This window comes from Podarcis erhardii (genome assembly GCF_964252035.2).
Source record: "Podarcis erhardii genome assembly, chromosome: 5".
NCBI lineage: Eukaryota > Metazoa > Chordata > Lepidosauria > Squamata > Lacertidae > Podarcis > Podarcis erhardii.
In genome coordinates, this window is record NC_138509.1 from 16337795 (window position 1) to 16365042 (window position 27248).

A 27248-nucleotide genomic window follows, 5' to 3' on the forward strand; every position below is an offset into this window, starting at 1 on the left:
CCTGGAAATGGATGAGATTTGTCGTCTTCTTCTTTGGCGATCACTCGTATCCGAGTAAGATTGTCTTCCGTGAACACAGTCTTAACAGTGAGTCCATAAGTTCTCAACTCGAGGTAACTCTTCCAGGTTAGCGGAGTTTGTAACCTGAAGCGTTTGTAACTTGAGGTACCACTGTACAGATATTGAGTAAGGTGAACAGCAGCCTATTTGCTACTGTCCATGGTACTGCCCATAGTCTTTGTGTTTGTTTGTTTTTTTTGTAATAATCTTTTACTCTTTTTTCCCATATAGAAAGTTGCATTTGATAACAATTCTATTCCTGTTCCACAAAACTAGTGACTTCCCGCTCACCTAACATCAATGTCTATAACTCAAATTGCATACAATTGTGTTTAAAGATTCCGTCTTATTTAATCTTCTCTAACATGCTTATTGATGCGGGTGCCGCTGTGGGTTAAACCACAGAGCCTAGGACTTGCCAATCAGAAGGTCGGTGGTTTGAATTCCTGCGACGGGGTGAGCTCCCATTGCTCGGTCCCTGCTCCTGCCAACCTAGCAGTTCGAAAGCATGTCAAAGGTAAGGTAAATGGCGTTTCCGTGTGCTGCTCTGGTTCACCAGAAGCAGCTTAGTCATGCTGGCCACATGACCCAGAAGCTGTATGCCAGCTCCCTCGGCCAATATAGCGAGATGAGCGCCACAACCCCAGAGTTGGTCACGACTGGACCTAATGGTCAGGGGTCCCTTTACCTTTACCTTTAACATGCTTATTAATACAATCTGCTGTTTCCTTACCCTTGAAACCCGCTGTGGTCTTTGCATATGGAAGGTAACTTTTTAGATAGACTAGACAGGGCTTCCAGTCTTCTTTAAAAGATTCTAAATTTGTATCTTTTATCACTGCTGTCAATTTTGCCATCTCTGCCTATTGCAAGATTTTCGTCAACCAATGGTACCGTCCATAGTGATGAATTCTTTTTCAAGGACTTGTGTTCTGAGCTCCTTGTCATAGAATCATAGAACTGGAAGTAACCCTTAGTGTCGTCTAGTCCAACGCCCTGCAATGCAGGGATCTTTTGCCCAATGTAGGACTCAAACCCACAACCCTGAAATTAAGTCTTAGGTGCTACTGACTCCACTGTGCTGCTGCCTTGAGCTGCTTTTCTGGACACTTGCTTGTCTATATCAACAACTGGTGGTACAGTGTATTCTTGCCAGGCTTTTCTGAACAGATTTCAGAAAGGAAGGCCACAGAAATAGTTCAATACATTTCTTTGCCACAATAATTGTGGAGCTGAAAGGTTATACTCTCAGCCAGCAAAAGGCTCCGCTAAAGAGGTCAAAGAAGGGGCTTATTATTACCTCACTGGGAATAGCATTCTATGTACTTAAAGCTGTGTGAATAGAAAGCTAATTCCTTTGGGGACACTGCATACTCTGAACTTTCAACTAAAGTATGTACCTGAATTGCTATATTAGAATAATGTTGCACAAGGGTTCTATAGATTAAAGACCTATCGAGTCAGGAGTGAAACCCAAGAGGAAATGGGTAAATACCAATAATTCCAATCACAAGTATACTATTTAAATGGAAATCCAGTTTCAGGTTTCTTGTCTGCCTTCCTAACTATAGCAGTATACTTATCTAGAGTTCACCAGAGAGGTATTCTGCAATTGAGATTCCTTTGCAGTTAGCTCTGGGGGTGAGTTATACTAACATTAGCTAATGGCATGAGCTTATTAACCAGGCACGCAGCCTTGGTTAGAATGAATGTGTTTAACTGTAAATGTAGGTTTAACTCTGTGATTAATTCGCACAATTTCTTTTGCATAGCAAGGGATAAAGTGGCTGGCCTGCTGCAAAGAGATGGGCAAGCTAAAATCTGTGACACACACACACACACACACACACACAATCAACATTCCCTCCCCCCCCCCCCCAATTTTTTTTTGCACATGTAATTACAGTAGAATCGTAATGGTGCTATAAACTTATTTAAACAACCACCACCACCTTAGTTTATCAAATAAATAAATGCAACCAGAAATGTGAAATATACAACCCAGAGTCTCTTAAGACAATTAAACATCAAATGCTTACTCAGTGCACTCTGAAGGGCCTTCTTGGCAGTGGTGCCCTCCCGTCAGATGTCAAGGAGATAAATAACTATAAAACTATGCAACTTTTAGAAGGCATCTGAAGGCAGCCCTATATAGGGACGTTTTGGATCTTTCATGTTTTGTTTATTACATTTGTTGTAAGCCACACAGAGTGGCTGGGGCAACCCAGTCAAGATGGCCGGGATACAAACATCATCATCATCATCATCATCATCATCATCATCATCAATACTAATACTATTACTACTGTGTTTGGTTTGCTTATATACTTATGAAGACCCTTGTTGTGTTTTTCTTAAATATAAGCTATTGGAGCTAATAATTTGCTCAAGGTCTAAGGCTGAGCAGGATTTTGGGTCCTCATCCCTGCCTAACCTTGATAGCCTTTGCTATCATGATAGCCCTTTTGATAGCCCTTTTAATGTGATTGAGTTGAGAAGGGTTGGTTCATCTCTGTTTATCTTGCTCTGCCAAGTGAATTATGATTGCCTGGCTATAATAATAATAAATAATAATAATAAATTTTATTTATATCCCGCCCTCCCCAGCCGAAGCCGGGCTCAGGGCGGCCAACAACAATCAACAATCAAACAATCAGATATTCACACATTCTAAAAATATTACATTATAAAAATCAATTAAAATCAAATTAATGGCAACTAATTAAGCAAGATTCTAAGCAGGTTGCCAGAGGAGGGAGTCAGGCTGCGCCCTGACCAAAGGCCTGGTGGAACAACTCTGTCTTGCAGGCCCTGCGGAAGGATGTCAGGTCCCGCAGGGCCCTAGTCTCTTGTGACAGAGCGTTCCACCAGATTGGAGCCGCAGCCGAGAAGGCCCTGGCTCTAGTTGAGGCCAGCCTAACCTCTCTGAGGCCTGGGACCTTGAGGATGTTATTATTTGCAGACCGTAGGTTTCTCTGTGGGGCATACCAGGAGAGGCGGTCCCGTAGGTACGAGGGTCCTAGGCCGTATAGGGCTTTAAAGGTTAAAACCAGCACCTTAAACCTGATCCTGTACTCCACCGGGAGCCAGTGCAGCTGGTATAGTACCGGCTGAATGTGATCTCGCAGCGAAGACCCCATAAGGAGTCTCGCCGCGGCATTCTGCACCCGCTGGAGTTTCTGGGTCAGTCTTAAGGGCAGCCCCACGTAGAGCGAGTTACAATAATCCAGTCTGGAGGTGACCGTCGCATGGATCACAGTGGCTAGGTCAGGGCGAGAGAGATAAGGGGCCAACTGCTTAGCTTGGCGGAGATGAAAAAATGCCTATGCCTTGCAACTCATGCAGCCAAGTTTGCTGTCCCCTCCCAGTGTCAAAGGGAAACTTTTCTTTGGTCCCTAAATCATTTAATCTGCCGTGTGTGTCTGTGTTTTCAAAAACAAGAATGTAAATTACCCCGTTATGAATTAACTGTGTCTGAGCTTGAATTACATACCTGTCTAAGGAAGCCCATGAAATCACTCAGACACTAATGCGACTCCCAAATTTTAAAAGGATGCTTGGATATATAAATCCTTGAAGGCAGCTACAATCCTTGCGCTCAGCATCTACTGGTTTCATCAAGTGTGTGTGACACAATCTGTAATTCACATAGCTCCCAGGGCTGTGTTTGAGCCAGGTAGAAGAATGTAGGCCTGGCATAAGCACACGACACTCTAGAGCAACTATTTTAGGGTCCCAGTTTAGGATTCCATTTTAATTTGCCATGGAGTGTCCCTATATTGGATGCTCTGGGGCATTGTGGGAAATTAAAAATGGCAGCTGCCAACCTTGGAACTGCCACCACTGCCAAGTAACCCTGAGATGATCCATCAATGTAAGAATGCTCTCATACCATTAGGCAGTTAAATTTCGGTGTCATGAATGGGGATCAAATGGGCAATTGCTTAATTTATTGTTATGGTGTGTATCTACTCACAATTTTTCCATCTAAGTTGTAAAAAAAAATAAAAAAATAGGTAGCCTTACGTTCCTTGACTTGGGGTAGAAGGTTCAATTTCCTGTTCCACCTTAGGAAGCAAAATGCCTTGGATTTACCTAGGACTCAGTACTTTGCTGAAGACCTCCTCAAATCTCAGACTTCCCAAGTGTACCTATTTTCCAGAGACAGTCCCAGATTTACAGAAGCCGTCCCAGTTTCTGATTTGATCCCAGAATGTCCTTATTTTCACTGGAGAAATGATGGAGGGTATAGAGTTATGTGACCCCCCCCCCAAGCCCAGGAGATAAGTAATAATACAACCTTTAGAAGACATCTGAAGGCAGCCCTGTATAGGGAAGTTAAAAATCTATATATATTAGGTTTTCACATCTTTATACGCTTTATCTCTCACCAGTTCAAACATCGAATTACAAGGTTCTCTGAACCTTCAGTCTTCCTCCCCCCTCCCTCCCATGGATTCATATACTAAAAGTTTATTTTTTCTGCATCCTATGCTTTATCCAACTATTGTATATCCCTAATTAACATAATCAATTTCACATTAAAAATGTCATTCCAATGCTACCAATGATTTTAAGTGTTTACAGTGGTTTTTTAAGTAAACTACAAATGTACTCCAGTCTCTAACAAATACTTGATCCTCTAGGTTTCTGATCTTCCCCGTCAGCTTCGCCATTTCCGCATATTCCATTACTTTTGTCTGCCATTCTTCCTTTGTTGGTAATTCTTCTTCTTTCCATTTTTGGGCTAGTAGCACTCTTGCCACAATCGTTGCATACATAAAAAGTCTTTTAGCTTCTCTTGGTATTTCTTCACCTATTAAACCTAAAAGAAAGGCTTCTGGTTTGTTAACAAATGTATTTTTAATTTTTTTCTTTAATTTGTTATAAATCACTTCCCACAGAAGTCTTTTACCTTAAAACATGACCACCACATATGATAAAATGTACCTTCTCTCTCTTTACATTTCCAACACATAGTTGATTTAGTTTTATACAATTTTGCAATTTTACTTGGTGTACATCATTTTCATATAATTTTCTTTCAACAAACAGCATGCTGTAAATTTTATTTCCTCTTTCCACAACTTTTCCCATGATGAAAGTTAAATGTTATACCCAAAATCTCTAGCTCAGTGTATCATCACTGCCTTGACTTCTTCATCTTCCGTATACCATTCCAACAATAGTTTGTACACTTTTGATAGTATTTTCACCTTATTTTCCAACAGATCAGTTTTCAAATCTCGATCTTTCTGTGTCAAACCCTCTTTTTTATCTACTTTAAAAACATCATTTAATTGGTGATACTGTAGCCAATCTGTTAATATTCCTCTTATCTAGGGAAGTTTTTAAACGATTAATGTTTTGTAATGTTTTTATATATGTTGGAAGCCGCCTTGAGTGGCTGGGGCAACCCAGCCAGATGGGTGAGGTATAAATAGTACAACAACAACAACAACTGAATAGGACATCCCTATTTTCATTGGAGAAATGTTGGAAGGTAAGAATCTACAGCCAGCCCTAGAATGTCTACAAGTACCCAATGAAACCAAAGTTGGAAAAACTATTTCCATGGTCCACGCCTTGTTGACTTTGAGAATGATATAGTTATTGAATTATCCATGAACAAATCTCATAGATATTGTTGTGTACTGCCTCTTAGAGAGGCAAGCTCAGAAGACTTCAGCTTAGCAGATCATGTGAGAGGAAAAGAAGTGAATGATTTCACTTTTGGATGCAATACGTGAGAAAGACCTTGGGTCTGCTAAGCCCTCAAAAGTCCTGAGCAATTCTGGCCAAGATAAGCAGCAATCAAGCCATTATTCAGTTAATGTTTATGTTCCTCTTATTGTTAGCCTGTGTTCTGTAAGTTTAAAAAAATAATTGTTAAGTCTGAAGACATCTGGCGTGTCCTGCTGTTACCCATATACAAACGATTTGGATTCAAGGCAAACCAGTTGTTTATAATTCACATGGAAGAGCGAGATAAGCAAACGTCAACTACCCTTTGAGTGAGTAACAGGCAAAGCCGGTGGAGAACAAGAAAACAAAGCTTTTTAAAATTTCCAATGGATTTCCATTGCTCAGTGATAAGGCAAATGCGTTGCACACAGAGGTTGCTAGCTTCAGAACCTGGCATTGCCAGTGAAAAAAGGATGTTGAGTACTAAGGGCTGGAAAAGATGTGGGACCACAAACTTGGAGATCTGCTTTCAATCAGGACAGAAAGTTGAACCAGTGATCTCAACAAGGCTGATGCCCTGTATCAAGAGTGAGGAATTGGACCTGGCCAGTGGGCCCAATTGTTATCTCCCCCGCCCCTCATAGGTCAAGTCTGACAAGTGGGTGGGGCTGCCCACCTGTCAATAACCTGATGCCAAGTGACCCATTTTTGCCTGCCTGGCTTTAAATTAAACCATGCAGGCAAAGGTGGACTTTGGTAATCTTTTGTAAAATGGTGCCCTGCGCAAGGCCAATATTGGGTGCCCCCAAATGGATATTCTCAATTATGGATCATCTCAATTTTGCATCCCCTTGGCTCGGTGCCCTGTATGAGGGAACCACCCAAAATCGGGTGCTGGCACAGCCCTTGCATAGCACTCTGCAAGCCCAACAAACAGCTGATGGTCGGGTTGTCCAAAGCCCAGTGCAGCTGGTTCCACAAGCTATAAATAAGAAAATCCAAGTCCCTTGCATTAAAAAAAAAAAAAGCAGTTCAGGAGATTCTAAACAAATGTAAGTGGCAGAAAACCAACATGGGAGCCAGCATAGTGTAGTGGTTAAGAGCGGTGGACTCGTAATCTGGTGAACTGGGTTCGCTTCCCCGCTCCTCCACATGCAGCTGCTGGGTGACCTTGGGCCAGTCACACTTCTCTGAAGTCTCTCAGCCTCACTCACCTCACAGAGTGTTTGTTGTGGGGGAGGAAGGGAAAGGAGATTGTTAGCCGCTTTGAGACTCCTTAAGGGGAGTGAAAGGTGGGATATCAAGTCCAAACTCCTCCTCCTCCTCCTATTTGTCTTCTTCTCTGCAGATCAGCTGATCATTGGAGCCAAGTGCACAGGTTGTGGCAGGTGGGAGGCAGTTCCTGCAAGCCCCCTTTCAGCTCAAGCCATGTCCTTACCCACCTCAACACCTGGCATCAAATACGACAGCAGGTGTGGGATGGGTAGACCTGGCTTGGTCAAAATGGGGGCCAAATGGGGAGACCTAAATTAGCCTGTGCATTGCTCCCTTTACTTGGCGGGAAGCCCCACTGAATTCAGTGGGACTTACTTCTGAGTGGACATGTCCAGGCCTGCACTATTTCTATAAATACACTTCAATGGTTAGGTAGGGGCAGGTGTTTTTCCCCACTGAGCAATTTCCCCATGCACATTCCCACTGCAGGGCGGACCTCTTTCTGGCAGAGTACTAAAATACAACGTTATTGGGTAATGATGGGGTTGCTGTGCAAAAGGTTGCTCTCCGGTACAGCCCTCACATGACTAAAGAGAGAGCTATTCCATGGGCTCCTCCGTCTCTCTTTTGTGCCGTTCAGAATTCTCTTTAAAATGTAAAGAGGATTAAAGCCCAAATCCGGTTAAAATTATCCTTTTCAAATTTTTGCCTGAATCTATGTTCTATTAATTTAACCGCCCTAAAATGTTTTGTGATATGCGTCATGCTTTTAAACCCTGTAAAGGGAGATGGCCCCCCAGGCTTCCATGGAAATTATGTTTATAGTATGAGATCTCTGTTTGCTCTTCATCGCCGTAAGCGGCGCAGCGTCGCCGCTCGTACATTTTCCCTGGCAAAAATGGATGCATCATTTAAGTCATTACGGGTCTGGTGATCATTTGTTACAATAAACTATACCATCCTTGCTAGGAGGCCAGAGAGAGCCTGTAGTCGCAAATATATACATCTTCCTGGGCTAACTCGATTCAAAGCAGCAGAATGGCAGGGTAAAGTATTACTTAATTTATACTGTAATGTTTAACATTGATTCTGTGTGGGAAAATGAAGCCCAGCACATTCGGAGAACCCACATCATTAAGGTTTAATAATTTAGGCCTAGTTAATGCAATAATGAATTTACTGACACCTAAAAGTGCAGCGTTAGTACTTGCTTTTCTAGAAATACTTACTCTGAAGCTTGGCTTTCGAGACAGAAAATGTTTATTATGAGATTGGCTTTTGCAATTTCTCCATTCACTCCCTTCCCCACACAGACACTTTTCTCACATGGTGAAGAACAATTCTTTAGATGTATTTATTAACTTCCTGGTACACAAGGACTTTCATGAATTGTATAACTTCTATCACTAGGAACTAGGGCCTGGAGGCTAGAGGAATCTTGCTCCAACCCTGAATTCCCCTCTTCTGTCCAATCCCATATTTCCACCTCACCAACATTTGCCTCCATACCATATACTTCCTCTCACAGTTCACTCACTTCCCCACCAGAGGAGATACTCCGGTACTCTCCATTGCACAAACTTTCAAGCTGGGTTCATCTTTGGTTTCCTCCTTCTGTTTGCAAAACCGCCAACGTCCAGTGTTTCAGCATCTTCGAGACATGTCTGTGCATTGGTGACCCTACCACCATAAGAAACACCACTCTTATTTATTTTGCGTTGAACATTAGCAAAAATGCCTGCTGTCCTGATGGGTAAAAATGAGGCCCATAAGTGTTGCAGTAGGACTGTGTGCTCTGCACATGGAGACACAGTGCAACCAACTATGCGATTCCCAATGGTCAAATTCAGGCCACCAAGCATCGAGCATGAAGGGTAGGTTTCACCTTCACTGAAACAGTGTCCCCAAGTCGATTGTTTTCCTCTCCTCCAAGGAAGGCATAGCATATGGGTGGAAGCTGAACCTGATCCTGGTTCATGTTGAGCCTTATGACCTATAGAACACGACTAGATAGTGAGACTCAACCCTGCAGAGCGTTGTATTCCAAGGTGTTATCCTTGTCTCATTCAATCAAATCTAAACAGCTGAGCCATAATCGATGCCTGACAACTCTAGAGGGAAGCTCCTTTATATAGGTACAGTAAGCATGGATGGAAGCATGACTTTCTAAAACAGTGTTTCCTCTGCTTGCTCCTGATCTTCCTATGTTACTGCCTGGACTCCAGCCATCTTCATTTGCCCCTCTGGGTACCCTATGCCCACCAAGCTTCTTTTGAATGGCTGAAATCACAAGTATCCTCCCTATGTCCAGATGTGTCAAGTTCAGCTAAGAGACGAAGGAGCTCAGCAGGACAAATTCAACAAATACTAATCCATTTCCAGTTTTGCTGGACCCTCCAAGGAATATAACGCCGTAGCCACAGGCTCCATCAGCAAAAGGATTCTAGCCAGGGCTTTCCCCCCCAGCCAGAACTCTGTTCCAGCACCTGTCAGGTGGGCTCCATTGCCGTAATAAGAGAACAAGGGAGGCATTCATGGTGAGTTCCAGCTCCTCTTTTTCTAGAAAACAACAACAACAACAACAACAACAGTGATCTGCTCAACCCAGCAGCCTGACTTGTTTGGAACATCTCAGGCAAGGAGGACTCTTGCACTCAGGCAAAGGTCTTAGAAATCTTACCCTGAGAGTGAGAATCCTTCTTGTAACTCCTCCTCCTCTTCCCCTTAGATGCTCCAGAAGAGGGTTCGGCTGCAAGTCCTGCTGCAGGCATGCCAGCTTGCACTGAAGATTGGGGGCAGCATTGCACACACACAGTGTGTGTGTGTGTGTGTGTGTGTGTGTGTGTGATGTTCTGATGTCGGGATGAGCCAGGACCGAATGTGGTGCCAGCATGTCTTCAATGGCTGGCAGCTCCTCCTCCTCTGATGCTGTTGTCATGAGAGGGGCACATTCCCCCCAAATTGTTGGGGGTCCTAAAAGAGCTTAGCCCCCAGGAGATGGTACCCCTGCCCTTGTGAATTGTCCTGGAGGACAATTTCTGCAAATAAATGCTCATTCGTCTGTGGCCAAGGTCCTTTCTGAAAGATGTTCCCGCTTTCTCTTATATGTACTGTCATTTCCCTTCAGTTCCAATAGAATATCATAGACATCTAACAGACATTTATTTTTAGTGGGGAATTATTAAGGGATGGGTAATGCACTGATAAGCTCTGCTAAAAATAAAAGTCCAATAAAACATTTAACTTTCTATCTCAGTTGTCCTCTCTGCCACTCCTTAACCTCTACCTCCTACCTTGGAGTAAGAAAAATGGCTGGCTTTGTTGCAGATGAAGAAATAAAATGGGAGGGCTACAGATGACTGTTCAGCACTGCCACTGATATTTCGTCAAGACAAATGTCACATTTGCCTAATGGCTTGGTTGGGCCAACATCTGGGGCTACTGGCCACTTCTGTTCCCCGTGGCTCCTGTTTAAAGCTCTGTTATTTTGACCTATGACTTCATATGACTATTGGGCTACAGAAGACTTTTGAAACCAATAGACTAAAGTTCCCCTTTCCTGCTGGTCTGGGTTGAGAAGCAGCCGAAAGAAATGCATACTGCACCTTACATAACATAATGTTATTTCTGAACGTACAGTTTTAAATGTTCCTTGGCACCAGCCAGCAAATTAGGACTTTTGGCATGGAACCATATTTCATTAAACTGTAATATTGGAGGTGGGAGTGTGTAGTCACTGCCACTTAAGATGGATTGGAAATGTCTGGCCAAAAGCCATTTTCTCCAGATGTGCTGCTTGTACCATGTCCTGTAGCACTACTACTAACCCAGTTGAGAAAGGTGAAGTGTATGTGAGTTTCTACGAGGTGAGACACAGTGGTAACAGTAAGAGACTTCAGTGAGCCAATGGCTAACAGAACAGGACAGCCCAACAGGGCAAAGCAACTGCTTATAAGTATTTCTGAAGGCCTGGGCCACTCTCACTCTCAACGTGATTGGCTGTCTAAACCCCCAAGCTGCGAATCGTAACCCAGAGCTTAAGAGCCAATGCCAATAGCCCAAATCCTGACAATACTATGTGACTGGATAACATGTATCAGATCAAAACACAGGGCTAAGGATCCTAGTCCATACTCAAGCTCAGGCAAACATAGACCACTGTATACATAACCAAAGGCATTTAGATTTAAGGTTGCTTGTGGATACAGGAATTAGTATCCACAATTTGGATATTTGCAAATTTGGATTGTTAGGCAGCGGAAAGTTTTTAACCATTAGAGGTGAAAAGAATCTGAGGGTGCTGTTCTTAATATGTGTGTTTAACTGACCTCAATACAGAGCTGAATATATTTTATGATGGTAATCTAGTTATTTCTATTCTGGTGCTTCACGTGGACAAGTGGAATTAGCAATGATCCCCAAATATTTGCCCTTTAAATAAATAAAGATGAGAGGCAGTAATTGTATTAGCACCACTTCATGGCTACGTAGGGATATAAGTTAGTGCTGAGCCCAAAGTATCACCTCAGTCATGCTTAGGCACAAATTTCTGGAAGATTTCAGGTTATAAAATGTTGCGCGACTACCTTCTCACGCTATGTTGTGAGCCAGAAAATAGAGGCATACACCCATTACTTAGGCAACCAGGTAACACTTCCGATTGTTGTGGCTCACAACAGATGGAGACGAGAGAGATACCCCTGCATTGTTAGGTGACTTGGCAACATTTCCCATTTTACCAGTGGCTTGCAGTGGAGCGCTAGAAAACAGGCCATTGGGTGAGTGACCCAACCTTTCCAGATTCTGCTGACAGAAAATAGAGTTGCCTCTGCATTGCCCTTGATAAAAGGTGGGGTGTGGGGAATCCAGCTTCACAGTCTCCTCACAAATGGCTCATGGTTCCAGTTCATAATGGATTCCCCAAACTTTGCCAGGTCTGAGGTTTGACTTTGAAGTTTCAGGGTTCCCTGAAACACCACAGAGCCAGTGTGGTGTAGTGGTTAAGAGCGGTAGTCTCGTAATCCTGGGGAACCGGGTTCGCGTCTCCACTCCTCCACTTGCAGCTGCTGGGTGACCTTGGGCCAGTCACACTTCTGTGAAGTCTCTCAGCCCCACTCACCTCACAGAGTGTTTGTTGTGGGGGAGGAAGAGAAAGGAGAATGTTAGCTGCTTCGAGACTCCTTAAAGGGAGTGAAAGGCGGGATATCAAATCCAAACTCTTATTCTTCTTCTTCTTCTTTCCTTCTCACCGAGAATGAGGCAAATGTCATGAAGAAGGAAACCAAACCAAACCAAACCAAACCAAACCAAACCAAACCAAACCATCAAGCTCTTTTCCACACAGCACATTTCTAGCTTCTTCCCAACTCTAAAGTTTATACTTTGAAAAATTCAAATATCCCCCCTGAATTTGTGGGAGGGGGTCAGCAGCAAAAGTTAGACTGAAACCGTCTCCTCTCCTTCATCTTTTTAGAAGTGGGGTGCCCAATTTTCATGAGTGCAGAAACTTACGGAAGCTCTTCAAAGCTCTGACTGGCAACTGCCATTTCTAGATTCCCCAAAATTCCTTGTTCTAAGGGGCATGGAAGGAATGGTGGCCAACAAAAAACCTGCCACTTTTTCAGCCTTCTTGTGCTTTTCTTGCTCCTTCTTTTACTTGCTCTCCCTGTCCCGGTAACATTTGGAGACTTTTCATAAATGATATTGATTAGCAATATGCTGAACTTTGGAAATTTACTCTGAGCCAGCAGATGTAAAGTCCTAGCTTCCAGAAGCACACTCCCAATGTTCAGATTTAATGAGGTCAGTGGAAAGAATTGTCACATTGTACATCACAAACAGGTGAGGAATGTTCTGGTCGCATAGATTCTCATGGGAAAGACTGGTGACTTTCTTTTTATGCTATGATTATGAGAGCTGATAAGCCGTATGCTTATCAGACTGAGTTACTAGGAATCATTTGATTTTTTTTTTAAAAAAAATAATTTTTATTAATTTTCATAAAACCAAAAAACACACAAATAAACAACACATGACTTCCCCACGCCTCCCCTTCACTGCACCCCTGTTTCAGAAATTTTTAGCAATCCTTCATTCCTTTTCAATATTTCGTTTCCCTCAAAATTTTCTTAACTTAAATATTTACAGCTATAGTTCTTTATTTCTTAACCCTTAACATTTTATCAGTCCGAAATTTTGCAACAGTTCTTAAGATATAGTTTAAATTTTTTCCAGTCTTCTTCCACCGTCTCTCTCCTCTGATCACGGATTCTGCCGGTCATCTCTGCGTACTAGGAATCATTTGAATCTCGTCTCTGTCATGGGCTTACTAAGTGACCTTAGATAAGCTAACCGCGTAACAGTAAACCATGGAGAATGTGGAAATTGCTTCTTTTACTTGATCAACTTGTCTGGTAAAATGAATGATTGGTGAAAACGTTGAGGCAACCCACCAGTTGAAAATATTGAATAAGTCTCCTGTAAAATTCCTTTGTGTTCCATCATGTTAATAACAAAGAAGAATATACAAATATATCAAAGTTTCAAAATGTTATTATTAATACATTATTGTTCACATGGGACAATTACACAGAAAGATTGAAAGTGAATCTCCTCGCTTGCTTAAGTTCTTAGAGATCCAGACTCCAATCCGTACAGAAAAGCTGGAATTGTTCATTTATGGGGAAAGCATAAAATAGACTGTTATCTAGACTTTTTAAAATAATAATAATAATAATAATAATAATAATAATAATAATAAACTATATTCACTTCTACCAAGAATTAAGTCAATGAGCTACACAATTTCAGCTCACCTGATTTCAGTATTTCCAAATGAGGAATTTTCCTGTATACATACAGTAAGTTCACTTTTTAGGAATTCTGACTAACTTCTCAGGAATCTGATTTTTTTGGGGGGGATGATTCTGAATCCATGCAAAAATATTTCCCTTAAAATATATTACACAGTAATATTGCAGGTGCAAAATGTTATTAACGAAAACAGGGGAAAGGATTTAGAAAGGGAAAGTTCTCTAGAGGTTTGGTATTTCCTTTTCAGAATTGGAACTTGGTTTTACTGAGGTTTAAGAGAGGACCGTGCAAAAATGGCAATGGCATTTAACATGTCTGAAATTAGATATGATTTATAAATTTGGAAATAGTAACTGCTGGTACTGTATTAAAAACAGAGCAGACTTCTTTCACATTTGGTGGATGTGTTACAAACATAAAGTGTTTTAGGAAGGGATTATATCATCCTGTACTAATGTTAATGGACTTAAGGATTTACTCATGTTTGTTTTCTCAGTTTTATACCAGGTTTAACCCTCTAATAGGGTGGGGCTGTGGGTTAAACCACAGAGCCTAGGACTTGCCAATCAGAAGGTCAGCGATTCAAAGCCCCGTGACGGTGTGAGCTCCCATTGCTCGGTCCCTGCTCCTGCCAACCTAGCAGTTCGAAAGCATGCCAAATTGCAAGTAGATAAATAGGTACCACTCCAGTGGGAAGGTAAACGGCATTTCCGTGTGCTGCTCTGGTTCGCCAGAAGCAGCTTAGTTATGCTGGCCAAATGACCCGGAAGCTGTACGCCAGCTCCCTCGGCCAATAAAGCAAGATGAGCACTGCAACCCCAGAGTTGGCCACAACTGGACCTAATGGTCAGGGGTGCCTTTACCTTTACCTAACCCTCTAATGTTGATGGCTGGGGGAGGAAGGTTGTAGTTGCCTCTCCACTGGAAAAGAGAGACATCAAGTGTACAAGGGAGAGTTCTTGGAAGCCAAAGTTTCAGCTGTTTTGAAAATGAAAGCTTGCTTTTGGGAAAACATTGTATTTTCCCCAGTACAAAATATTAATTTTTAAAAAGGCCCTTAAAATATGACGTCTCATCAACAGAAGAGCAACTTGGAGGGATGATAGCTCTATTACTACATTAATTTCCCACTTTTCCTCCAAGGAGCTTGTAGTAATTTTGGCACACGCCTCCACCTTCCTCACCTGCCCTCTCGTCCAGCAGGACCCGGCTGAGAGAGAGAGGGGTGTGCTAAATACTTTTATTTTTCAGAACAAAACACAACGAAACGGGTAATTGCTGCCACCACTCCCTTATCTGGGGTAAGCCCAGAAGAATAACCCAAGGGAGAAGGTTACTCTTCTGTTTGACCGGCTGCCCCACCCCTGCATTGCTTTACCACAAATGATTAATCATCTTAAAAATGATTAATCATACTTAAAAGTAGGCACATCACTTACAGGGTTCAAACAAGAAAATAAAAACATTGTTCAGTATAGCTGGCTAAACATACTTACAAACAAGAACACAAAGAAACTTAGGACAGGTCATAAAGTTCTCGACTGAATCCGCATCTCAAGAAGACAACAGGACTTCTACATCACAAAGAATGTGCATATGGATGTAGAGAGGATGACGACTGTAAAAACTGTTACTGTAAAGTAACAGATACACATTTCCCATAAATCCTTTGGCCTTTGGTTCTCCCACAATGCTTTTCCTCAGCTTGACCAAAGTTTGTCTAACTAAGACTTCCTAACATCACTACAGAGCTCATGATGACATTCATTATTTTACTACATATTAGCAGCTGCCAGATGACTCCTTAAAATCCTAGTTTGGGATGCATTCCTGGCACTAATCGACTCACCATTCACATGTGCTCTATTTCAAAAGTCGGAGTGGTTCATTTGTTTCCTATACACGAGAATAATATGTTTTTCATAACATTACATGATATAACCATAATGAGCAAGCCAGAATGGCAAGTTCATTCTAATTCTGTATTTAAAAAATCATAATTGGCGACATTGCCGCTGGGAGCCATTGATCTCTGCTTTCCATTTGCTCAATGTTTCCACTTCAATGAATTGCTCGAATTGGGCTGTTGGGACTCCCCCCCTCTTCTTGCTCACATGTCTTGTGATAGACAATGCTGCTATTCAGCCAAAGGAGAGCAATAGCCCTGGACCGTCATCTTCCAGTTACATCATACGCCTTTTAAATAGATATAAGATACCAAGCATCAGGACTGACGTAACCGCATTTTGGTTCAGCTGATTTTGCTCAACATTTGTCTTTTCTTCACTTGCAAGCCTACGGTGGGAGCTACACTGCTGCAAGCAGAACGTGTGCATTGAACAGGCATTCATGTGAGAGCCAGTGTGGTATAGTGGTTAAGAGCAGTAGACTCGTAATCTGGTGAACCGGGTTCACGTCTCCGCTCCTCCACATGCAGCTGCTGGGTGACCTTGGGCTAGTCAAACTTCTTTGAAGTCTCTCAGCCCCACTCACAGAGTGTTTGTTGTGGGGGAGGAAGGGAAAGGAGAATGTTAGCCGCTTTGAGACTCCTTCGGGTAGTGATAAAGCGGGATATCAAATCCAAACTCTTCTTCTTCTTCTTCATGGGATCTCTAGCAACTCTCTGCCCATGTTGGGAATGTTCAAGCCCAGCAGCTCAGGAGAACCCATCCCTCTTGGACAGTGGTAAGCTGGCCTGCTGCTTGTCACAGGGGCTGAGTATTTTGCATTGGGCAGGGGCAACAGTACCCAATAGAACAATAAATGGGATGTACCTCCAAGTATTACATAAGTATTACAAAATACAAACTACTGCACTGGCTCCCAGTGGAGTACAGAGTCAGGTTTAAGGTGCCAGTTTTGACCTTTAAAGCCCTATGTGGCCTAGGACCCTCGTACCTACGGGATCGCCTCTCCTGGTATGTCCCGCGGAGGATCTTAAGGTCCGCAAATAACAACACTTTGGAGGTCCCAAGCCGCAAGGTGGTTAGATTGGTCTCAACTAGGGCCAGGGCCTTTTCAGCACTAGCCCCAACTTGGTGGAACGCTCTGTCACAAGAGACCAGGGCCCTGCGGGACTTGACATCTTTCCGCAGGGCCTGCAAGACAGAGCTGTTCCGCCGGGCCTTTGGTTTGGACTCAGTCTGACCCTTATGTTTCCCTCCCCTTATGGTTTTGATTTATGGGCTACTATTAAAATGAGGCTGCATTTTAAATTGTATTTTAACCCGTATTTTAAGAAACTGGTTTTGTTGTTGTTGTTTTGTTTGATTGTCCCCCCCGCATTATGTTTTATTGTAATTTTATTGGTGTTAGCCGCCCTGGCCATGGAGGGCAGGGTATAAATAAAAATTTTATTATTATTATTAATTATTATTATTATTAATTCAGGCACCAGGCAAAACCCAGTCCTTTGGCTGATTGAACATTCTATGACCTTTTAAATGTGGTGTGTGTGTATTTTTTTGTGGGGGGTATTGGCTTTGTTTTGTTCTTGTTTTATTATATATTTTGTGTTTTCATTTTGTATTTTGTGTTGTGAACTGGCCTGTGATATTCAGGTGAAGGCTGGCATACACATTTATGATGATGATGATGATGATGATGATGATGATATGCGTGTGCTATCTGACAGAAAATGGACACCATCTTGCTACTGACAGCTGATATTCCTGTGCAAACCACAGAAATAGAAAATGGCGGCAGTCCCCTCCTTCTGCTGAATCCATGTACCTTCCTGAGGTATCAAAGGAAGTGTGCTAGCTGATATCTGAATAGCACAACACATATTTTTAGAACTTAATCTTCAGTAGTCTCCCTGTAAAATACATTAATCTTTTTATTTTATTTTACACCTATTAAAATTTGACCTCATCCTTTAAATTTGCTTTCCTCCCATGAATCAACTGAAGTGTTTTAAGGTCACAATTCAACCTTGCAAATTCTCTTGTGCAAACCCTCTTGAAATGAATGGGATCCACACAGGAGCTCTGCAGCATCTTGGAAAGTATTGGTCTGACCTTCGTTTGAAATATCAGTAAGCTTTATTTTACAAGCACTGCAACATACAAATACTTGAGTATGTTCTGTCATGACAGAGGTACACTTGGATTGTGGAGGCCAAGGCTTCCTTTGGCTTAGCTCCAGCTCTTTGGACTTGATGTTAAAAATGTCAATATCATTTGTGAGATTCTTTGGATGCCTGTAGGCAGATGCTTTTCGCTTGCCGACAAGCTGTGTGGTGACATTGTGGCCAGGCTTTCATGTTTCACCCCTGAATGTAGGCTTATTTTTAATGCTCAGAAGTTCACTGCTAGCCTTTCCTGCTTCCTCATAGCTGTGCTAGAGATTGAGAGAGCACGGAAACCGAATGCCCTTCTTCTTTGGCATGGCATCCAGCAGGAATCTTTGCGACTTAGTTCTTGGCTTCTAAAAACAGAACTGTTGACACTCCAGCTTGAATGTATAAGGTGAGAAAGAGCAAATCCATCTGCTGCTGAGGTGCTGGATTAATACCCAAACACACTGATCTTTTTTTCTTTTATTAAAAAAATCATGCCTATATATAGGAACCTTGGAATTGCCTTGAGAGATTAGACCAAAGGCTCATCTGGTCTAGACTTCTGCATCCTGCATTGGTCAACCAAATTCCTTTGGGAGTTCAGAAACAAGGCAGGAGAGAGGTTGCCTTCTCCTGTTGCCCCTCGCTGGGCCTCTGGTATTCCATGATAAATTGCCTCTATACATGGAAGTTTCATTTAGGTATCAGAGCTATTAGTCCCTGATTAGGCCTAATCTCCACGACATTGCCAAATCAAGAAACACAGAGTAGAAAGGACTCTCAAAGATTGTCCAGTCCAACTCCCTGCAATGCTGGTTTCTCCACACACAGTTCCCCATCCAATTTGAAACCTTACCAGATCCTGCTTAGCTTCGCAAATGTGCTAGCAGCTTTATTGCTTCACCACCAGGGCCTTAATCCTTCAATAATAATAAAAAAAACAAGCAACTTGCAGTCATTACACTTTTTGGTTGTGAATTCTGTATTGTGTGAAGTAGTAGTTTCTTTTGTGTGTCTTAAATCTATTGTTAATTTATTTCATCGGGTGACCTAACATCTCTTTGCCTATTCCTTCTGCATTGTTCATAATTTTAAAAAACTTATAATTATATTCCAACATACAGCACAAAGGATATCCTATTGAATTCATGGGAGTATAAATGAACAGGATTATATGAGACTACATTTGTTTAAAAAGAAAAGAAAGCAAAAGATTATATTTACAGCTGCTTGTATGTACAGTGTTACAGCTGTGTGTAGGCTTGCCATATGCCAGGAAAATTCCTGACATTCTGGTTTTGGGTGTAAAAATGGCGTAGGGGGGAATTTTGTTGAAGTGGTAAAATGTCAGGGAAAACCCAGATGTATGGCTACGCGATGGAAAAAGCAGCGGAAACAGCTCAGAAAGCTTAAAAACAATTTTTTGTCCCCCCCCCAAAACTTAACAATTTTGTGGGTGTCAGGAATTGAAATATGACAACCCTAGCTGTGTGCAAATTGGAGGGGCTCAAAATGGGAAATAAATAGATAACCAGCACCACAACTTCACTGAAGCAGTTAGGTTACCGGTAATTGTTGGGGGGAAAAGATCTATGCACCCAAAAACTCGGAAGAAAATTGTCTGCGACTCCCTTGGAGAAATGGGCTTTGGCTTAGTGTTATGACTAAACCTGGGCTTGTTGCTTGTTTCCATCAAACAAACCACGAGTAGCAAGTCTTGGTGACAGTCAGTAGTTTGTGTGGAGAAGAGCAAACCGTGACTTAGCTCCTGGCAGCAGAGGAAGTGAGCACCTGCAATTGCATGGTGTAGATATCTAATCGGTTGTTACACATCTTGAGCCTCCTGAATAAAGCTGAATTAAAATCTGAAGAGTAAATAAAAAGAGATGGACCCATAACCTTACTTTCCACAGCCTGCCATTGCTTCTAGAAATCAGTAGAATAGTTTGCCCCCCGTCCCGCTGAGCCAATTTATCTAGTTATTAGGAATAATTACGCATATAAAAATGGTGACATAACCCAAGGGACAACTTTTATGGAGAATCTTGTATTGTATGAAAAGCATGATTTGTTGGCAGGCTGGGAGGAACAAGACTTTCAAAAAAGAAAAAATGGCTGTGTGTGTCTGACTGACTGTATTTAAAGTGATAGAATCCAAAAATAGACTCTCCTTTTGCTTGTAACTATTATTAAGTCTCCTCCATAAATGGGAAGGTGAAGGGCCAGGGCTAATAATTTTTTTATTTTATATCGGAGTCTCGAAAAGCCCCAAGACCACTGAAATGGCCAGTTTCTGCATCTGAACTTTGCGACGCTTCCTTGGCGTTCCCTCTTTTGAATGTGTTGTGCTCTCCTCCAATCATTAATTACCATCATTCATCATGCAGGGCTCCTTTTAACATCCATTAGCATCGTATGCCACTCAAGCGTGCTTGTAAGCATATAAATGTGCTGGTAATCCTGCTGAGTAGGTTTACATCAACTGTAAATTATCTTCTTGACCAGTTGCTGCTCCTTCCTGGCAGGTGGAGTCGTCTTATTTTGTATCTTGCAGCCGTGAGCTTTGGAAATAAGATCTGCTCTGAGGCAGGCGCCAGCCCCCTTTATCAAAACCCGGGGCCATCTGGTGTTTGAAGATACATTGCAAGGCAGCAGCAAGAGTTGCACTCTTTTTAATAATATTTTTTATTAGTTTTCAATTACAATAATCCAATAATAGCCTCATTATAAAAATGCCAAATTATGATACAATTACTAACACCAATCATTGATATACCAAATTATATAATTTAGGTGGCCCCCGCGTGCTGGAATTTATGGTTTGATGATTTACTTTGTTTCTGCGTTCCAAAATCTTATTAATTTCAATTACACTCCAGTCAAATTAATAATCCCTTATACAACAACTGCAATATTAATAATGTCTATTTGTGTTGGCACATTAAATGATTTATAAAACTGCAAGTGAGGCACTCAAACTATATCCTTGTTCTTCCTGTGTGTGGTAATTATTCTGTCCATGATGTTTCTTCCTGTCCTTGTAAAATATTATGTCTATCTTTACCTGTTGTTGCTGTTCTCCATCCTGCCGTGGGCGGAACTAATATCCTATTGTTGTTTCAGAAATTCTCCATTGCTCCGTCCTGTGCTTCATTGTTTTTCAACTTTAACAGCAGCTGCAAACATCACACTGTCCCAACAAATAACCTGTACAGTGGTACCTTGGGTTAAGAACTTAATTCCTTCCGAAGGTCTGTTCTTAACCTGAAACTGTTCTTAACCTGAAGCACCACTTTAACTAAAGGGGCCTCCCACTGCCGCCGCGTCGCCGGAGCACGATTTCTGTTCTCATCCTGAAGCAAAGTTCTTAACCCGAGGAAATATTTCTGGGTTAGCGGAGTCTGTAAGCTGAAGTGTATGTAACCAGAGGTACCACTGTATTCGCCATTTCCCCTCTCAGCCTAGGAAAGAGAGGATCTGTTGAACTGCAAATAACTCAGTACTGAACCTTATCAACTCCAAGAGTTCCACTCTGGACATGTTTTGGAGAGAGCTTTGCACAGGTGTTTTCTTTTGAAGGGGCAAAGTAGCAGCCAGGCAAACTCTCAGAGAGAAGTTATGCGGCAAGTAAACCTTTCTGCATTCGGACAATGATGTGGTTTTAAGAATTTACGCAGCTGAATACACTTTCCCCTGCACTTCCCTATCTGAAATTCATCTTTGCTTTCTGTCTTCAAGGTGTCTGTTGCATGTCATTGCTGGGGAAGCCTGTGGAAGAGTTTGCTTGTCTGCCACCCCATACCCCTCAACTGTCCTGCTTTAAGCAGGATGTCCCGGAATTACAGAAGCCATCTTGGCTTCTGATTGAATTCCAGACTGTCCCTCAACCTCATGTTGAGGGTACGTTTTAGCATATGTGGTGGACTTGTAAAAGGGTAAAAGACCCCTGTGGTCCCTTCCAACTCTACAATTCTACGATTCTATTAACTATGCTCAAGGTCAGCTCTTGGAAGCTATAGAACCAACATCTGGAGATGGAAAGAGGTGGAAGGAACATTCTTTCATATGTGGTGGATCTGTAAAAGGGTAAAAAGAGTATTGAGAAATGATCCATAATGAACTGAAAAAAATGTTTAAAAGTACTCCCCCCCCCCAAGGAGACTTTTTTATTGGGGATAATTCAGAGGGAAATTCCCAGGTGTCAAATAAGACTATTTATGTATGCTACTACTGCGGCCCGTGTTTTGTTAGCCCCCAAATGGAAAACGAGTGAGGTCCCAACTAAAGAAGAATGGCAACTTAAATTGATGGAATATGCGCAGCTTGCAGATTTAACATATAGAAGAAGAGAACAAGAAGAATGTACGTTTAAAGAAGGCTGGAAAATATTCACTGAATAGATCAGTGAAAATTGTGTTTATTTAAAAACGCTGGTAGCATTAAGATAAATTCAACGGTGAAAATAAGTTCCGGTGGATGTAACAATGGATTACTGATTGTTTTAGTTTATGTAAAATATGCAGGGATGGATGGTACGCAAAATGAACCACAGAAAGAGAAGAAGGGGCGTCATTGATTTAAGGTTGTTTAAATGAATCTTTTGAAATGTAAATCAGAATATATCCCAGGCTGTCCTATTTTGGATCCTGTGAGAGCACAGCCCTGAAAGATGCCTGTTTTGGGGGGCCGTGCTCTCACACGAGTCACCTGGCTCCGTGATATTGGGGGGGGGGCTGCTGCCTGAGCACCGCTACTTGTTCTAAGCTTACTTTCAAATTTCCTTAGTCAAGCTCCATCGTCAGAGCAGCCCTGCTGGCGAGAATCTCTCTTCTCTCTTCCTCACCCCACCAACCACCTTCTTGTCCATCATTCCTGCCTCTGGTGGGAGTTAATGAGGCCACGCAGAGAGGGGAAGAGGAGAGGGAAGGATAGGGATAGGGCATATTCATGGGAAAGGGTTGTTGTGAGGAGGAGGAAAGTTGGGGGTGAACATTGCTTGGGATGTAAAAAGGAATAATAATAATAATAATAATAATAATAATAATAATAATAATAATAATAATTTTATTTATATTCCACCCTCCCCAGCTGAAGCCGGGCTCAGGGCGGCTAACAACAATAAAATAGTACAACATTCTAAAATCATTTCATTATAAAATTAATTCAAATCAAATTGATGGCAACCATTGGGCTAGAGTTCCGTGAAGATTGCCAAAGGAGGGAGTCAGGCTGTGCCCTGACCAAAGGCCTGGTGGAACAGCTCGGTCTTGCAGGCCCTGCGGAAAGATGTCAAATCCCGCAGGGCCCTAGTCTCTTGTGACAGAGCGTTCCACCAGATCAGGGCCACAGCCGAAAAAGCCCTGGCTCTAGTTGAGGCCAGCCTAACCTCTCTGTGGTCTGGGACCTTCACGATGTTTTTGTTTGAAGACCGTAAGTTCCTCTGTGGGACATACCAGGAGAGGCGGTCCTGTAGGTACAAGGGTCCTAGGCCGTATAGGGCTTTAAAGGTTAAAACCAGCACCTTAAACCTGATCCTGTACTCCACCGGGAGCCAGTGCAGCTGGTATAGCACCGGGTGAATGTGATCTTGCAGCGAGGACCCCGTAAGGAAGGTGTGCATTGGAAGGTGATTAGATTGGGGAGGAAGAAGAATGGAAGCAGGGTGTTGGGTCTCTTCCCTCACTTTCCAGCCAGACAGCTCATTCACTAGTTACCCCTCTTCAACCCATGCTTGTCACAGTTGTGGATTTTCTGTGACTGGATTGGTGGTAGTACTATGGTAATGAAAAGTCTAAAACCACTGGCATTGCCCTATAAAACTACCGACTTTTCTGCATTCCCACTCCATGTCAGGTTTGCTGAAACCCAGGCCTTTTCTCCCCCTGCTTGTATGACACAGGGCAGAAATGTCAGTGCAGATGTTCTGCTGGTACGTTCTGAATGGGCTTAACAGGGAGCGTGAATGCCAAGCTCTTTCTAGCAGAACTGTGCCGTTTGATGAACCCTGGCTTTCGCCTCTGCGACGCTTGCCTGCAGATTGCCTCCCTGCTCGCCTTGACAGGTCCCAACACATTTATGCTATGCCCAGCTTGTTCCCCACCCTCTCCTAGTTGCAGAGGGTGCTGGCTCCACCACACACCTGTTTTGCCAAAGAGTCCAAAGCCAGCCTCCCAGAAGCAACATGAACTGTCCCTCCAACCTCAGACTTGAAATGTCTCCAGATGAATTATGGTAGTGTCGTCATGCTAGCTTTGCAGTTGAGAAGCCCAGGCTGGAACAGGGGAGCAGGTCAACCGTTACCTTAGTAAAGGGGAAAACATACTTGAGTGTTCAACAGATGTCCTGGAAGATTCCTGCTGAGAGGGAGTAACCATTCGGCTTCTCTTTTGGAAGGTCTTGGTGCTTGTTCTGGTATCCCTGGGGGCATATTGAGCGGTTCTGGAAGCATTCTCAACTACATTTAAAGGAAGCTGGAAAACGTTTGACTGATTTTAATGCCCATGTGTTGATTCACATTATGTGTGTGTTTTCACACACAAACACAGACACACACAGCTCAGAAGCCTTGAGTTATTCAGCCAGGAGCTCCTAGGAATGTACAGATGTTACTTTAGCCACAAACTCAGTTTCATTGTATTTCTTTTGATTTTTTTTTTTAAAACTGTGAACTACCGCAATTTCCCCCAACGAATATCTAAAACGAAGACACCTTAATGAGCATTCATGATACAAAATTGCAACCTTAGTTGGCAACCTAGGAAGATTCTGAGTTCCTAATGCCATCCTCTGTGAAGAAGAATTTTATGCGATGCTAAAGTTTGCTAGTCTGCCAATAAAAGACATAATCGTTGGGAGCAATTTGAGAGGATGGCTGGAGGCAAACACAGAAACACTATAACGTTTTCCAGCTGGAGCCAAGGAGTTCAGTCTTTCTCAGAAATTGGCAACTTTTACGACTGGCCAATTAAGAAACCTAGGTGCTTCATTGCAATAAGCTGGAATAAGTGTTTGTCAACTTTAGTTGTTGGCTGTTAATTGTAGTATTATGTCGTGACTTATATAGAATCATCAAATTGTAGAGTTGGAAGGGACTCCAAGGGTCATCAAGTCCAACCCCCTGCAATGCAGGGATCTCAGCTAAAGCATTCATGACAGATGGCCATCCAATCTCTGCTTAAAACCCTCCAAGGAAGGAGAGTCTACAACTTCCTGAGGGAGACAGTTCCACTGTCGAACAGCTCTTACTGTCAGAAAGTTCTTGGAACCTCCTTTATCAGGTGAGAACTAGTCTTTTCTCTAATATTTTTTAACTACAGTGATACCTTGGTTCCAGAACAGCTTGGCTCCCAAACAAATTGGCTCCCAAACACCGCAAACCCTGAAGTAAGTGTTCCGGTTTGTGAAAGTTTTTCAGAAGCTGAACATCCGACGCTGCTTCTGCGGCTTCCGATTGAGAGCAGGAAGCTCCTGCAGCTAATTGGAAGCTGCGCCTTGGTTTTTGAACTGTTTCGGGAGTCGAATGACTCCCGGAATGGATTAAGTTTGAGAACCAAGGTACCACTGTAAATTTGCCTTTCTTCACTACCATTTCCAATGCAGATGAACGGTCAAAAAACTACAAGATAAAAACAGTGTCTACTTATTTTGGTAGTTATGCATATTGCAAATGTTGGGGAAATAATCAAAATATGCTGATGGCCATCAAATGTCCCCCCCCCTTTTCTTGCATCTTTCAAAGTCCCAGTGTTAGGGCCAATCGTGCTGTCTTCCTTATGCACCTCCTTTACAAATGTTGAATGTAAATAATGTTTTTTTCCTTCTGTTTTGTGACTCCTGCTTCAGATGTAGCAATGTTTGCTCACCTTGGGTGGGAATTTGGAATATCCTTCCAAAATAAAAGAACAGGACTTCAACCTTTCCCCCTTTTTAATGGCTGCAGCAATCTGAACGTTATAAATTTTATTCTAGTTTAAATGCATAATTGAGTTTACATCTTCTTTTCAGGGAGAGGAATGACCCCCCCCCAAGGTTCCCAAGGTGAGAAGTACAGCATGCCTGGGCTAATAGGTATAGCAGGGGCGAAAAGATTTATATCCTCAGGACTTGATTTGTGGTGTGGGGTAAAGTAAGAGCAGTGCTTCAATTAGCTGTGTTTATCTTGGGCAGAGATGGACTTCAGCAATTTACTAGTAATTTGAGTGTGGGCATATTGGGTTCATTTACAAGGCACTGATGACATCAGCAATTGGCACTTGTGTTCACGCAGGGCTCCAGCTCGCAATGCTGAGCTGGGGTTAGCCTTGGGATTTGTAGGGCTCAGTTCAGCATAGGAGAATCTTCCAGCCGAGCAAACCCAGATGCCTGACGCAGTCTGGGAACACACAGCTCCTGAAGCAACAGCTGGCAGGGCTTTCCGTGGCCCCATTAGCTCCTTGGAGGAAAAGCCTGGATAAACATGCGCCAAAATTTCTTATAACAGGGACTGCTTTTGACATTCGTACTTCTCCATGCTCAGATAGAATGCTCCTGCTGGTGGGAGCGAGTCAGCGAGTCAGCTCAGAAGCTGTGGTGCAGAAAGGAAGGAAGGAAGGAAGGAAGGAAGGAAGGAAGGAAGGAAGGAAGGAAACCAGCTGCTGCTACTATCCAAATGTCCAATCTTCTCCTGTGTCCTCCAGTAGGCGTGGGGTATGCTTTATTATGGGGCAGGTAAAAGGGTGGTGCTGTGGTCTAAACCACTGAGCCTCTAGGGCTTGCCAATCAGAAGGTCAGTGGTTTGAATCCTTGCAACAGGGTGAGCTCCCGTTGCTCTGTCCCAGCTCCTGCCAACTTAGCAGTTTGAAAGCACACCAGTGCAAGTAGATAAATAGGTGCCCCTCCAGCGGGAAGGTAAATGGCATTTCCATGCACTCTGGCTTCTGTCACGGTGTTCCATTGTGCCAGAAGTAGTTTAATCCTGCTGGCCACATGACCCAGATAGCTGTCTGCGGACAAACGCCGGCTCCCTCGGCCTGAAAGCAAGATGAGCGCCGCAACCCCATAGTCGCCTTTGACCGGACTTAACTGTCCAGGGGTCCTTTAACTTTTTTTATTTATGGAAACATGCACGGACTTGCTTATGACAGCATCAGGTGGTGACTTGGCTGTACGAATGGGCCAAATCCATGATAGGAATTTACGATATTACCTGTGGGGACCTGCTTCGGGTCAGGGTTCCAATTACTCCCTTCCTTTCCCACTCACACCTGGTCCTTCCCCCAGTGGTCAGTTAGCATTCTGTGCACACTAAGCATGCTCAGTTATTGCTGGCCTGCTTTTGAATCTTCCCCACATTTTGTTTTTTTCCTTCCATGTTGGTTTCCTCCTCCCATGTTTGGGTTGCCAGTGTGGTGTAGTGGTTAAGAGCGGTGAACTCGTA

At 42.8% G+C, this 27248-nt stretch overlaps 2 long non-coding RNA genes across 2 annotated transcripts in view; one reads left to right on the forward strand and one right to left on the reverse strand.

Annotated features, from left to right (window-relative positions):
- LOC309343194 overlaps positions 1-27248 on the forward strand; it is a 244646-nt gene that overhangs the window by 20371 nt on the left and 197027 nt on the right. The gene's annotated exons all lie outside the window — the stretch shown is intronic.
- Positions 8291-9785, reverse strand: LOC309342043. Its single transcript, XR_014156686.1, has 2 exons — positions 9641-9785; positions 8291-9519 (listed from the first exon to the last, which is right to left on the reverse strand). It is a non-coding gene; the product is annotated as an uncharacterized lncRNA (long non-coding RNA).